At 33.0% G+C, this 14,233-nt stretch overlaps 1 long non-coding RNA gene across 1 annotated transcript; it reads left to right on the forward strand.

The window, feature by feature from the left end:
• On the forward strand, positions 1-6,133 carry LOC132731400 (uncharacterized). Its single transcript, XR_009625883.1, has 3 exons — positions 1-183; positions 2,766-3,033; positions 6,021-6,133. It is a non-coding gene; the product is annotated as an uncharacterized LOC132731400 (long non-coding RNA).
• The last annotated feature ends 8,100 nt before the right edge of the window (positions 6,134-14,233 follow it).

Below are 14,233 nucleotides of genomic sequence, written 5' to 3' on the forward strand. Positions count from 1 at the left end.
ACTATAAGAAACTTTGATTGGTTGTAATTTTGCTGACCAATCAAATCAGCTACTACATATGCAGAGCCACCTATGGTTTGACTAGTGCTGCCCCTGTCATCTTGGGGAAATTTTGCGGCACCCAGTCATTCTGCTGCTGCCGTTCAAGGAGTCAACATCTGGGAAAACTTTTAAAAAATCAAGGTATTTATTTAGGGACTTTTGCACCTATATCTTATAATTTAACTTCAATATTCGCTAAAGTATTTTATCATAGTCACATCTTTTTATCACATTGAGTTCAGAAACATTAAGCTATCAATAATTCACCACAAAAGTCTAATATCCAATATATATTTATTTTATATTTTATTTACATCAATAATTCACCACAAAAGTCTAATATTCCAATATATATTTATTCTATATTTTATTTACATGTGACTATGTAAGGGAATTGAACTGTGTTGTTTAAAATTCAAAGTGGATAGGTCAACAATTGGAACATTTCCATAAGTTTTTAAAAACTTGATAAAACAATAGAAATGGATCATATTCTTTAAAATTTGCTTGAAAAAAAGTTTTAAGTGATTTAGAATGAACAATTATATGATGAATTATTGGCGTCCGCGCCGAAGCGCGGCGCCCCTTTATGGAACGAAATCAGATTTTGTGAAAGGGCGACAGCAACTTCTCGAGCCTTTTAGTCGGTTATTATAATAAAAGCCGATCATTCCGATCGGTATGAGGGTGCTTGATTATTATTAATTAAAAATGAAATGTCGCGACATGTACAATGAATAGCGAACTGGAGGATTTCGCAATGCAAACACTCAAACATTTTCAAATGCAATAACCTTTTTCGTCTCTTCGGTTTTTTTATTTATCATTTTGTAGTACACAGTGGGTTACCATGGTATGTTAAAATAGAATGATGAGTTGATGACCTAAATATTCCGAAAATCTATTTATAGAGGGATGTACTCCTATCGGTAATTCCGGTCTCTCCCGGTCAATTTTGACCGGGATACTAGTGACCATATGTTTATTGTCCGGTCTCTCCCGGTTTTGGAGTAGATGTTTGATATCGTTACAGAACAGAACAAATATTTTACAGATAAATAAGCTTTTTTCCAAAATGAATGTTTGTCACTTAGTTTGGTTACAATAATTAATAAACATAGATCAACTCTCGAATTTATTGATTATTATTATACATAAACATACAATTCGAACAACAACAACAACAACAATAGCATGTTTCATTTTATCTATATGAGATAAAAACAATAAATATGTACAATAATTGTGAAAAAAGGTACATTTTTATGGTTTTAATATGACACTATCAACTTTGAAACATTTTATTTAATTTGTTTTTCGTGTTTATAGTAAAGATGACGAGGAATTATTCAAAGTTACAAATTAGATTTTATTAATTATTTAATTGATTGATAATTTAAAAAATGATAAAGAAAAATACAAATGTACATTGTTTAAGAATAAACAATATTATATATTGAAAGATTAACCATAATTTACTGACTATTTCCAGTTAAGTTTTGACTTATAATCGTCGGTCAATATGACAATTGAATTCTTAAAATTTATTTTACAATTTTAATAAAAAAAGAGAAGTAAACGTAAAAAACTCAGTATTAAAATAGCACATAAAAACACAAAAAATTAAGAGAGGAAAACAATATTCATAAAATCTGTATTTTTGTTATTAAAATAGATATTACAATTATTGTATAATAAACAATAATGCTCAACATGACATGGTAATATAACCAGTGTCATATTTTTACTAAGTGTGAACAGATACCTTAAGAGGAGGTCTTCGCTAATAGCGATTACATAATAAGGGACGATTCCACAAGTGTGGTGTTGATCATGCGTTACACATATGGATTATAAATGATTGTATACATGTATATCCGTTCTTCCGACTTCCCTTCGTGGCGTGCACGTCGCTCGGAAGGCATAGGTCATACCAAATGGGTGATCTAGTTAGGTCACTTAGCTGGTGTGACCTAACCAACGACGAAGGGTGTGGCCCTAAAGAGAGCTGCTGCTCCCGGAAGAGGTGCCTTTCCTCCTATTGTCATTTGTTCAACAAGCGAGAGAATTTGGTCCTAGAGAAGGTCTACGACGATCGACAGCTTGAAAAGACCTCCGTCGCGGCTCTACGACATCGACGACGTTGCAGGCGAAAAAGTCCTCCGTTGCAGGCTCTACGTTACCAGCAATCGTAATAGAGGCCGACTAGTCTGGGACATATGGGAAACCGGCGCCCAGTATAAATAAAACTAAAAACACACACACACACTATATCCGTTGCTATTAATAATCACGATCATAAAGAAATAACAAGTAATATTCTAATCTCTAGCATGCCAATCAAAGTTCATAATGAACAATGTCTTCCGTCCGTTCATTCTGGTAAAAACCAATTAACCATTGAAAAAGTATATAAGAATATCTTGACATCATATGTCTACTAGTTCATCTTCACTTTCTGCATTTCTTGCTTGGACGCCCTTTGATGCTTTGCATCAATGCTTTTCTTGTAAGTTTTTGTACTAGACATTTTATCATATGCTATACTGTAATAATAGCCTATATTGCAATATCGGATCATGTATCTCACACATGTATGCCAACAACTTCCATGCATAATTCTTTCGTGGCTTATTGAACATTATGTCTATTAACGTAATTATTCGATGTAATTTCCGTAATAGACCTGTTCAATTTAATCACGCCAATTTACATGTTAATAGGGTGTCAACTTCCGAAAATTGACGGAAAGGGTCGAAAAGTTGCGCTTGCTGAATACTACGAATCATCCGGGGTTTGACGGAAAAGACCGAAAAGTTAAAACTCCGCAGCCAATCAAATCACTGTGAAGAGTTTGCTAGAGTTCTCTTTCCTAAGTGAGCTTGGGAAAATCCCTGTAGACGGCACTTATTAATACGTCACAGTTCACAACTTTGGAAAGGATGGCATCACAACCGCACAGCAAAAAGCGAATTTGCTATTATTATGATGGTATGTTATGCTTTATTTTAAATTAAGTGTGTAAAATTTCGATAATTTCCTGATCATGTTCATTTTCAGGTTTTTACTTTCTCACACCTTTTACTAACACACCGACGCGCACAATTTCCTGCCTATAACACTCGCGAGAGGGGTTGGCAGTACTCAGAGATAGATAGATAGATAGAGAATAACATGCTACTTTCTTTTGATATCAATTTTATCAGGCGAGGTTGATATAGGCTAGAAAGGGCGAGGCTTGCCGAGCCCTTTCTGCCCATATCAGCCGAGCCTGATAAAATTGATATCAAAAGACAGTAGCATGTTTTTCTATTTATCATGTAACACATTATAACTGTCAAAATAACAAAATAATCTACTTTTAAATAGCGAATTTCGTTAAAAAGGGGTATTTTTGTTCAAAGAAATAATTCTTGAAAACAAATTCCTCCGCCCCTGAAACTTAGAATTTGTAATTGGCGGCCATTTTTTCTTTCGACTCGGATAAAAGATACAACAGAATGTAGGCCTAATTCGATAACATTCTTACCTTTAATTTAAACATCGATCCAAAAATCCGCTGAGAATCACATAAACTAAACTTTACAGCAATTTTTGTCTTGAATTGTCAAATTCAAAAGTTCACGATAATTTCAATCAAAGAAAAGTCTTGAATCGGCAATCAAACACAAGCTACACAAACATGCGTCTTATTTTTTAAACGAAACAATTTGTTCACTTATTAAATAATAATCAGGCGGAATAAAGTAAACATTTACAAGTTCTCAAAGAAAATCGTCTAGCCTGTTTGTTATGATTACATGTATAGTATGACGTGAACATCGATGATGTCATTTGCAATATAAATTATGACGTCACTTCATTTAGTTGGTTCTAAAACTATTCGCTATCTAATTTATTCGTAACTGAAATCGAAATAATAAATAAATAAATATCGCATCTTGATTCAAGACTTGTAAGGGTATGAGATGAGATTACATTGTAGAATTCACATGCTGATGAAAATGAGAATATAAGCAATTGAAAAAAAGTCCGTTAAAATGGGCGGGGCTTATTTTTGATATCAGGTTACTGACCTGATATCAAAAATAATTATCAGGCAAGTGTTATCGGGCAGTTACCATAGCAGTTGCATGATAAATAATTTTAAGAAACACTGTTCGATCCGGCGTAATTTCCAATAATAAGTACAATGTCATATCGCGCATTTTCGCGGCGGGATTTCCTGTTAGTCTGCCCACTGCCAGGTTTTAATTATTTCATTTAGTATCATATAAGCTATAAGAAATGCACAGTGTGCTTAAGTACATACTTTTTATTTACATATAGAAATAATGGTGACAAGCTTTTAATGTCATTGTTTCGTGATAGTGCTCTTTTATTGAGGAAATCACACTGACCTACTTTTTGAAACGCATGCAAACAATGAACTACGGAATACCATAAACCCGAATTTTATGTACCTTTTAACATGGTAATTGGTTTTCAGAAATAAATTTTTCACGGTGTCATTATGAAGGATACCATACTGGAATAATAACCTTAGTCATTTTTATAATAATCTGTTAACATTTTAAATAGAAAATTTGCATTTATAATCATTTTGAATAATAAAACGCTCGAACCACGGCTCCACAGTTGAGCTAAAGAAGGAAAAGTATGGAAGACTGAAATACGAAATATGTGCACCATGTTAACAAAGATAATTGTTCTCATTGTAACAATTTGAATGAAATTAAAACACTCATTTTGTATGTGATAAGGCTGTTAAATTATTATAAATATAAATGTTAATCTAATAATGTTTACTAGATATAAACCAAAATTTTGCGAATTGGTCAATAAATAATTATCACTAGAATGATTTTCTTATTTGTATGTGTGCGCGTGTGTATGTGTGTGTGTGAAATACAGTAGATCTATCATAAATCTGTTATTGTTTGAGTAACTATTAAAACAGTGCCATTTAGATAAACATTTACTGATTTAGTAGTAGTATCTTTATTTACATCTCATCATTGCATACATATATAAATAGTGTCTTTTCTAGGATTTGAAAAATAGGGGGGATTTTTATCTAAAAGTGAGAATTTATTACATTTGTTGATTTTTTTCCTTCCTTCACTACATAAAATTTCCCCCCTGACTCTGAAAAAATAGGGGGGGGGGATTCTCAAAAAATAGGGGTGAATCCCCCATCCCCATCCTAGAATAGACACTGCATACACATAATAAAAACATACATAGATGCAATGCAATTCCATATGGAAAGTATGCTTACATTTTTAGCTTGCTTGAGACTTTATAAAGTTTACTGGTTGGAGCGATAAACCAGACATTTGATAGATATTTTTGTTTTTCAAGAAACAAGCACATGGCCACCTAGTAATGTAGGAGCAGGACAGAATGTGTTACTAATTTTAAATTTAGTAAACTTTTAATGTGTGTCAAATAACAATAAGTTATTGTATACAAAAACTGTCCCTTAATGTTCTTTTTACTAAACTACCATCGGTACCCACAGCTAGTTCACTGACCACTTGGCACTGACTCAAGAAACAGTTTTGAAAATACAGTCAAAGTGTCAACAAAATATAGATCAAACATATGAAATGAAAAAAAAAAATGAATGGTGCTAATTAACTTTCCTGCTATTGAATTTTTACATAAAAATTACAGTGTTGACTTTATCTTCTGTAGTGGGGTAAAAAGACCATGTTTTGGATACCCCAATCGGGACCTTGAGACATACCAGATTCTATATCTATAAATTATTCTTGTAGTGTAATGTAAAGTCTTTGAACAGAAACTTTGTTTTTGTAGGTAAATATTTTAAATGTACAAAAAGTTAATTGAATTAATTATTGCAAAAAAAAATATGTGATTTAGTGTCAGAATTATCTCCCCAACCAGTATAAGTAAATTAATTTTAAGTTAGATCTACTTTATTTATTTTGAGTTCTTCTCTTCTCTTACAGGTGACATTGGCAACTATTAATATGGACAGGGACATCCCATGAAACCACACCGTATACGCATGACACATAATCTTATTCTTAATTATGGTCTCTACAGAAAGATGGAAATATATGTAAGATTTGAGTCCATGATTTTAAAATACATGTATAATTGCATGCACAAGACATGTTTGCATTTTTAGCTCGACTTTTTTTTTTTGAAAAAAAAAGTAGAGGTATTGTTATAGTCGGGTCGGCGTTGCCATTGCCGTCCGCAAACTTGTACCTGGATCATAACTTTTTTAGTTCTTGGTGTATTATCTTCATACTTGGCCACAACAACCCTTGGGACAAGACTTTTCAGTAGACCACACTAACCTTGACCTTCATCCATAAATGACCTTGACCTTCAAGGTTAAAAGTCCAATGTTTGCTTGTTCATGCTGTTATTGGCTGTAACTTTGTTATTTTTGAATGGATTGTCTTCAAACTTGAACATAATAATCTTCAAGGATATCCCTTTAAAATAACCAGCCAGACCTTGACCTTCACTCATAAATGACCTTGACTTTGAAGGTCAAATTATTGAAATTTTCATTTTCTTGGCTATTATTGGCTGTAACTTTGTTATTTTTGAATGGATTGTCTTCAAACTTGAACATAATTATCTTCAGGGATATCCCTTAAAAATAACCTAACAGACCTTGACCTTCACTCATAAGTGACCTTGACTTTGAAGGTCAAATTATTGAAATATTCAATTTTTTGGCTATTATTGGCTGTAACTTTGTTATTTTTGAATGGATTGTCTTGAAACTTGAACATAATAATCTTCAAAGATAACTGTTAAAAATATACTGAAAGACCTTGACTTTCACTCATTAATGACATTGTCTTTGAAGGTCAAATTATTGAAATTTTCATTGTTTTGGCGGTAATTGACTGTAACTTTGCTATTATTGAAGGGATCAACTTCATATTATAACAGAACAGATCTATCATCATCATCATCATCATCGACAACAACAACAACAGTGTTTCTATTTATAGAATTGCGTAATGTTTTTTTTATTTATAGAAATTGTGTAATGTTTCTATTTATGGAAATTGCGTAATGTTTCTATTTATGGAAATTGCGTAATGTTTCTATTTATGGAAATTGCGTAATGTTTCTGTTTATGGAAATTGCGTTATGTTTCTTTTTATGGAAATTGCATAATGTTTCTATTTATGGAAATTGCGTAATGTTTCTATTTATGGAAATTGTGTAATAGTTCTATTTTTAGAAATTGCGTAATGTTTCTATTTTAAGAAATTTCGTTATGTTTCTATTTTTAGAAATTGCAAAATGTTTCTATTTTTAGAAATTGCGTAATGTTTCTATTTTTAGAAATTGCGTGTTTATATTTATAGAATTGCGTGTTTCTATTCATATATATATACAAAATAGATAAACAAAACTAATGTGACAAGACATACCAACTAAATTTATAAAAAGGAAACGTTAAGATATGTTCAAACCTTTGTATGTTTGCGTTTAGAAAAAGTAAAAAGTCGCGCGTTGCCCCCGCCCGGCGGTGGCTCTTGTTACACACCCATTTTGATATACCCCCTAAAATCTGTCTCTCTGAAAAATCAGTCAATGTGTAATCTTAACAGTAAACAAAACAAACTTGTGCCATTTAAAGAAATGTACATTACTGTAATATTTGTAAAGTTTGGAGATCTTTTGAAATATATTTAGTTCCCTCCTTCGAAATTCAGGGATACTGTATAGGAACGCACTTGTTAAAGTAGAGCATGTAATACTGATTAACCCATTACTTCATATACACGCCTTTTAACGCCTTTTTCACCCCCCCCCCTTTTTGTTGTCTCAAATGATGAAAAAATGCCTTATTTAGGCCCAAAACACTTGTTTTTGTTTGAGAAATGTTGTTAAAAAAGTGACCTCTTTTTTGGCGCGGACCCCCAACCAAAATATACATCAGGGGGTTGCCAGAAGGGGGATCTGCCCCCTTCTGTTTGGGGGGTTTGAAGGGGGGAGTCCCCCTCATCGCCAAGAAAATTTTGGACTTGTGAGAGGATGTAAATGACCCCAGATTGATCATAAGGTAACGTGTAACCAACGCTGAAAAGCATTTGGCTCTATCTCAATCCATTGAGAAGTTGCAGCACTTTGAAATCAATTTTGATGGAAAAAATCAACGCAAAATAGTGGTTTTTGGCAATTTTGAGATGTCCCCTCGTTGCCATGGTAACAGAAAATTTAAGCCTGAGCATGTTGTTGCAAGGGCAATGGTCCAGTCAACATTTGTGCCAAGTTTGATTAGTGTTGAAGCAGTTTTTATAGTATTATAGCAATTTGAACTTGTAACGGGAGACTTTTCAATGAAAACAGCCATTTTTCACAAAATGCTCATGAAGTAATGGGTTAATGAAAAAAATAAAAAAATCTACAAAACAACAATTTTTCTTCAAATTTATATGACAGGCCATGTTTAAACATGAAAAAACGCGATTTAGGGTAATTTCAAGTATTTTCATCATTTTCTTTTAACCCATTACTTCATATACACGCCTTTTAACGCCTTTTTCACACCCCCCCCCCCTTTTTGTTGTCTCAAATGATGAAAAAATGCATTATTTAGGCCCAAAACACTTGTTTTTGTTTGAGAAATGTTGTTAAAAAAAGTGACCTCTTTTTCGGCGCGGCCCCCAACCAAAATATACATCAGGGGGTTGCCAGAAGGGGGATCTGCCCCCTTCTGTTTGGGGGGTTTGAAGGGGGGAGTCCCCCTCATCGCCAAGAAAATTTTGGACTTGTGAGAGGATGTAAATGACCCCAGATTGATCATAAGGTAACGTGTAACCAACGCTGAAAAGCATTTGACTCTATCTCAATCCATTGAGAAGTTGCAGCACTTTGAAATCAATTTTGATGGAAAAAATCAACGCAAAATAGTGGTTTTTGGCAATTTTGAGATGTCACCTCGTTGCCATGGTAACAGAAAATTTAAGCCTGAGCATGTTGTTGCAAGGGCAATGGTCCAGTCAACATTTGTGCCTAGTTTGATTAGTGTTGAAGCAGTTTTTATAGTATTATAGCAATTTGAACTTGTAACGGGAGACTTTTCAATTGTGGTAGAATTTTGCCTTTGACTCTCTTGCGGAATTGCGATCTTTCTTTTTACTTATTTTAAAAACTAGATAATTACATAATCTCAGTATTTACATATATATGTATACTGTTTGTCAGGATGACACCACCGGTCGACACTTATTTAAGACAAAATATATCAGTTAACTTGACCGGAAAGTTAACATTTCAGGTTCGATAATTTTACTCTCTAATTAATTAGGAAAAATTGTAATTTTAACTACATAGAGAAAAGAAACAACGGGCTGTTTTGATGAAATGTATTCAATAAACAAGATAACTCTTCAAATAAAACAACTTTACATACAGGGTGGAAAAGTGATGTTATGAAACAGTGCAAAATTATTTTGAACAAGTGATAACCAAGTTTGCAAAATGTGATTCTGAATAGAAATAATTGAAACTGATACTAAAATAGCACAAAGAATAAACAAATGGCAAATTACATTTAGACAAGCAAGAAAAACTGCTAAAGTTGACATGAGTTCACTTAAAGTTAAGTTCTGTTTCTAATTAAATGTAAAATGCTAAATTACAGAAGTAAAATAAGATGAAGAAATAATTTCAGCTATATCTACATTTATAAAAATAAATTCAAGTTTATTTACATTAAAACTAGTTTAATTGTTTCTCTATTAAAATGTTATTTGAATATTACTTAATTTAAGATAACAAATAACTGAGATCAGGGAAAGCGGTTATTCAGCTGAAGAATACCAGTTGGCTAATGGGAGGCTCACAGGTCCACCGATCAGGCTGTTCAACTGTATATTCTCATATAATACAACAGACAGTGTTGTAATCTCAGTGGAAAACAATCACTTTTCTGTTATATAAACAGTGACAAAGTCCCTGTTACAAAACTCTGATCTCAATAAGCTTCTAAATTTATACTAAAGATAAAAATGCCAAAAGATATGAAAGGAACTAATTAAGTTTAATTAATTAACTAAATGCCAAAAATATAAACCTATTTTCCTGAAGTTTCCTAGTTGTTCCTTCCTTTTAAAGTTATTATTCTAAGTGTTGCCAAAATTCTGTTGAAAACAGGGTCTGCATCCCTATTTATGACACAAAAGATGCTGCAAATCTCAACAACCAATCAGAAATGACCATAATGGACTATCCTTTAACTAGGTTGTGTGAGATTTAGCATAATTACTAAATTAACATATATTTGCAAACAAAAATGTATTTTTTAATATAACAATATGTATTTACAACAAACAAATACAAAACAAAGTGATAATGAACATAATGAAATCAATAAACAATAAAACATTGACTGATTGTTTGCATAAATTCCCTACAAATAATGGAACAAACTTTGGGTTGGTCTAAGTGGTCTAAAAGAGGTTATTCAGGTTTAATTAGTCAAATCTATAAATAGAACTCTATAATTATCACTCTTAAAATGACAAATATATAATCAAAATATACTAAAGAATTAACTTATCTTATTTCTAATACTAAAGTTCTAATAACTAATGATTAAAGTAAGTAAAATGTGCAAAACAAAAGTGATACATGATTCATCCCTAATTCTATAAATAGAATAGCCCTGGAACTTTTGAGAAAGTAGTCCCCAAAAAGTAGTTCCCTTAGAATGTGTTCAAAACTCAATATTATTTACATAAAATACAGAATTATTAAAGATACATAATATTTATACTGTGAATAATAAAAACACAAAGAAAATCATCATTAGAATACTTGTATACTTGTTAAAATGATTAAAATAAATAGCCCTTATTTAGCTAAACAAGAGTGATCTCCCTTTCCTAGTTGTCAAGGGAACCTGTAAGACTTAATCATGATTATCTCCCTTGATCATAATTAGATATCTACTAGTGATTGATTAAAAATAAATGAACAATGATGTAACTTTAAATTACAAAATATGACATAATATTTACATAATGCAGCATAATCAAATGAATAGATTCCTAACTTTACCACAAAGCTCCCCCTTAAAAAAGAAAAACTTTACTCTTAAATGTTTTTCCCATTTCGTCCTCGAAATGTCATAAAAATATTTAGGATTATGCTGCTAACAACACAATAAACAATAAAAACTTCAATAGAATAAAATTCTTATACTTATTTAAACAAAAAAGAATAACTTCTAAACACATAAGTCCATCTTGTTAATTACAATTAACAGAATAAATTCTAAAAAACATATGTCCACCCTGATAAATACAACTAACATGTTCACGGAATGCAAATTCTATATGAAAATGAAAAAGAATCTAATAATATAAATATAACTGTTTTTTTTAGCTCACCTGTCACACAGTGACAGGGTGAGCTTTTGTGATCGCTTTTCGTCCGGCGTCCGTCCGTCCGTAAACTTTTACTTTAAATGACATCTCCTCATAAACCACTAAGCCAATTTCATCCAAACTTCACAGGAATGTTCCTTTGGTGGTCACCTTTAAAAATTGTTCAAAGAATTTAATTCCATGCAGAACTCTGGTTGCCATGGCAACCGAAAGAAAAAACTTTAAATATCTTCTTTTAAAAAACCGTAAGAGCTAGAGCTTAGATATTTGGCATGAAACATCTTCTAGTGAGTGTCTACCAAGTTTGTTCAAATAAAAGCCCTGGGGTCAAAATTGGCCCGGCCCCGGGGGTCATTGATTTTCCCTATATACATATAGTAAAAACTTAAAAAATCTTCTTTTAAAGAACAAAAAGAGCTACAGCTAAGATATTTAGCATGAAACATGTTCTAATGGGTGTCTACCAAGTTTGTTCAAATAAAAGCCCTGGGGTCAAAATTGGCCCCGCCCCGGGGGGTCATTGATTTTCTCTATAATATGCATATTGTAAAAACTTAAAAAATCTTCTTTTAAAGAACTCAAAGAGCTATGGCTAAGATATTTAGCATCAAACATGTTCTAATAGGTGTCTACCAAGTTTGTTCAAATAAAAGCCCTGGGGTCAAAATTGGCCCCGCCCCGGGGGGTCATTGATTTTCCCTATATGCATATAGTAAAAACTTAAAAAATCTTCTTTTAAAGAACCAAAAGAGTTAAAGCTAAGATATTTAGCATGAAACATGTTCTAATGAGTGTCTACCAAGTTTGTTCAAATAAAAGCCGGTTGGTCAAAATTGGCCCCGCCCCTGGGGGTCATTGATTTTCCCTATATACATATAGTAAAAACGTAAAAAATCTTCTTTTAAAAAACCACGAGAGCTAGAGCGTAGATATTTGGCATGAAACATCTTCTAGTGAATGTCTACCAAGTTTGTTCAAATAAAAGCCCTGGGGTCAAAATTGGCCCCGCCCCGGGTGGGGGGGGGTCATTGATTTTCCCTATATGCATATAGTAAAAACTTAAAAAATCTTCTTTTAAAGAACTCAAAGAGCTATGGCTAAGATATTTAGCATCAAACATGTTCTAATAAGTGTCTACCAAGTTTGTTCAAATAAAAGCCCTGGGGTCAAAATTGGCCCAGCCCAAGGGGGGTCATTGATTTTCCCTATATGCATATAGTAAAAACTTAAAAACTCTTCTTTTAAAGAACCAAAAGATCTAGAGCTAAGATTTTTAGCATGAAACATCTTCTAATAAGTGTCTACCAAGTTTGTTCAAATAAAAGCCCTGGGGTCAAAATTGGCCCCGCCCCGGGGGGTCATTGATTTTCCCTAGATGCATATAGTAAAAACTTAAGAAATCTTCTTTTAAAGAACCAAAAGAGCTAGAGCTAAGATATTTAGCATGAAACATGTTCTAATGGGTGTCTACCAAGTTTGTTCAAATAAAAGCCCTGGGGTCAAAATTGGCACCGCCCCGGGGGGGGGGTCATTGATTTTCCCTATATTCAAATAGTAAAAACTTAAAAAATCTTCTTTTAAAGAACTCAAAGAGCTATGGCTAAGATATTGAGCATCAAACATGTTCTAATAGGTGTCTACCAAGTTTGTTCAAATAAAAGCCCTGGGGTCAAAATTGGCCCCACCCCAGGGGGTCATTGATTTTCCCTAAATGCATATAGTAAAAACTTAAAAAATCTTCTTTTAAAGAACCAAAAGAGTTAAAGCTAAGATATTTAGCATGAAACATGTTCTAATAAGTGTCTACCAAGTTTGTTCAAATAAAAGCCCTGGGGGATCATTGATTTTCCCTATATGCATATAGTAAAAACTTAAAAAATCTTCTTTTAAAGAACTCAAAGAGCTATGGCTAACCTATTTAGCATCAAACATGTTCTAATAGGTGTTTACCAAGTTTGTTCAAATAAAAGCCCTGGGGTCAAAATTGGCACCGCCCCGGGGGTCATTGATTTTCCTTATATGTGTATAGCAAAAACTTAAAAAAATCTTCTTTGAAAAAACCCAAATAGCTAGAGTTAAGATATTATGCATGAAACATCTTTTAGTGAGTGTCTACAAAGTTTGTTCAAATAAAAGCCCTGGGGTCAAAATTGGCCCCGCCCTGGGGGTCATTGATTTTCTTTATATGTGTATAACAAAAACTTAAAAATCTTTTTTGAAAAAACCCAAATAGCTAGAGTTTAGATATTAAGCATGAAACATCTTCTAGTAAGTGTCTACAAAGTTTGTTCAAATAAAAGCCCTGGGGTCAAAACTGGTCCGGCCCCAGGGGTGTCATTGTTTTTAACTATATGTGTATAGTAAAAACTTAAAAAAAAATCTTCTTTCAAAAAGCCCAATGAGCTAGAGCTTAGATGTTTAGCATGAAACATCTTCTTATGGGTGTCTACCGAGTTTGTGCAAATAAAAGCCCTTGGGTTAAATTGGCCCTGCAACGTTGGGGGTGAGTGGGGGTTGGGGGGCCTATATACAGGTGAGCGACCTCAGGGCCATCATGGCCCTCTTGTTTGTTTTTATGGAATGTCACAGTTTATAATTAACTCCTCTCAAAATTTGTCACAACACAGTTTATTTTGTTTCTAAATAATAATATACACAGTTAAAATGTCTGTAAAAAGGTCTTCCAGTTTTCACACATAAGTCTCGTCTCGTCTCTTCTTCCATCAGGAGGGACCACTGTTAGGATTGCTTTCTAAACCATTGCTTTGAATTCTACCTAAACCATGCTC

This window comes from Ruditapes philippinarum, unplaced genomic scaffold (genome assembly GCF_026571515.1).
Source record: "Ruditapes philippinarum isolate M1 unplaced genomic scaffold, ASM2657151v2 ctg3856_1_1_1_1, whole genome shotgun sequence".
Classification (NCBI taxonomy): domain Eukaryota; kingdom Metazoa; phylum Mollusca; class Bivalvia; order Venerida; family Veneridae; genus Ruditapes; species Ruditapes philippinarum.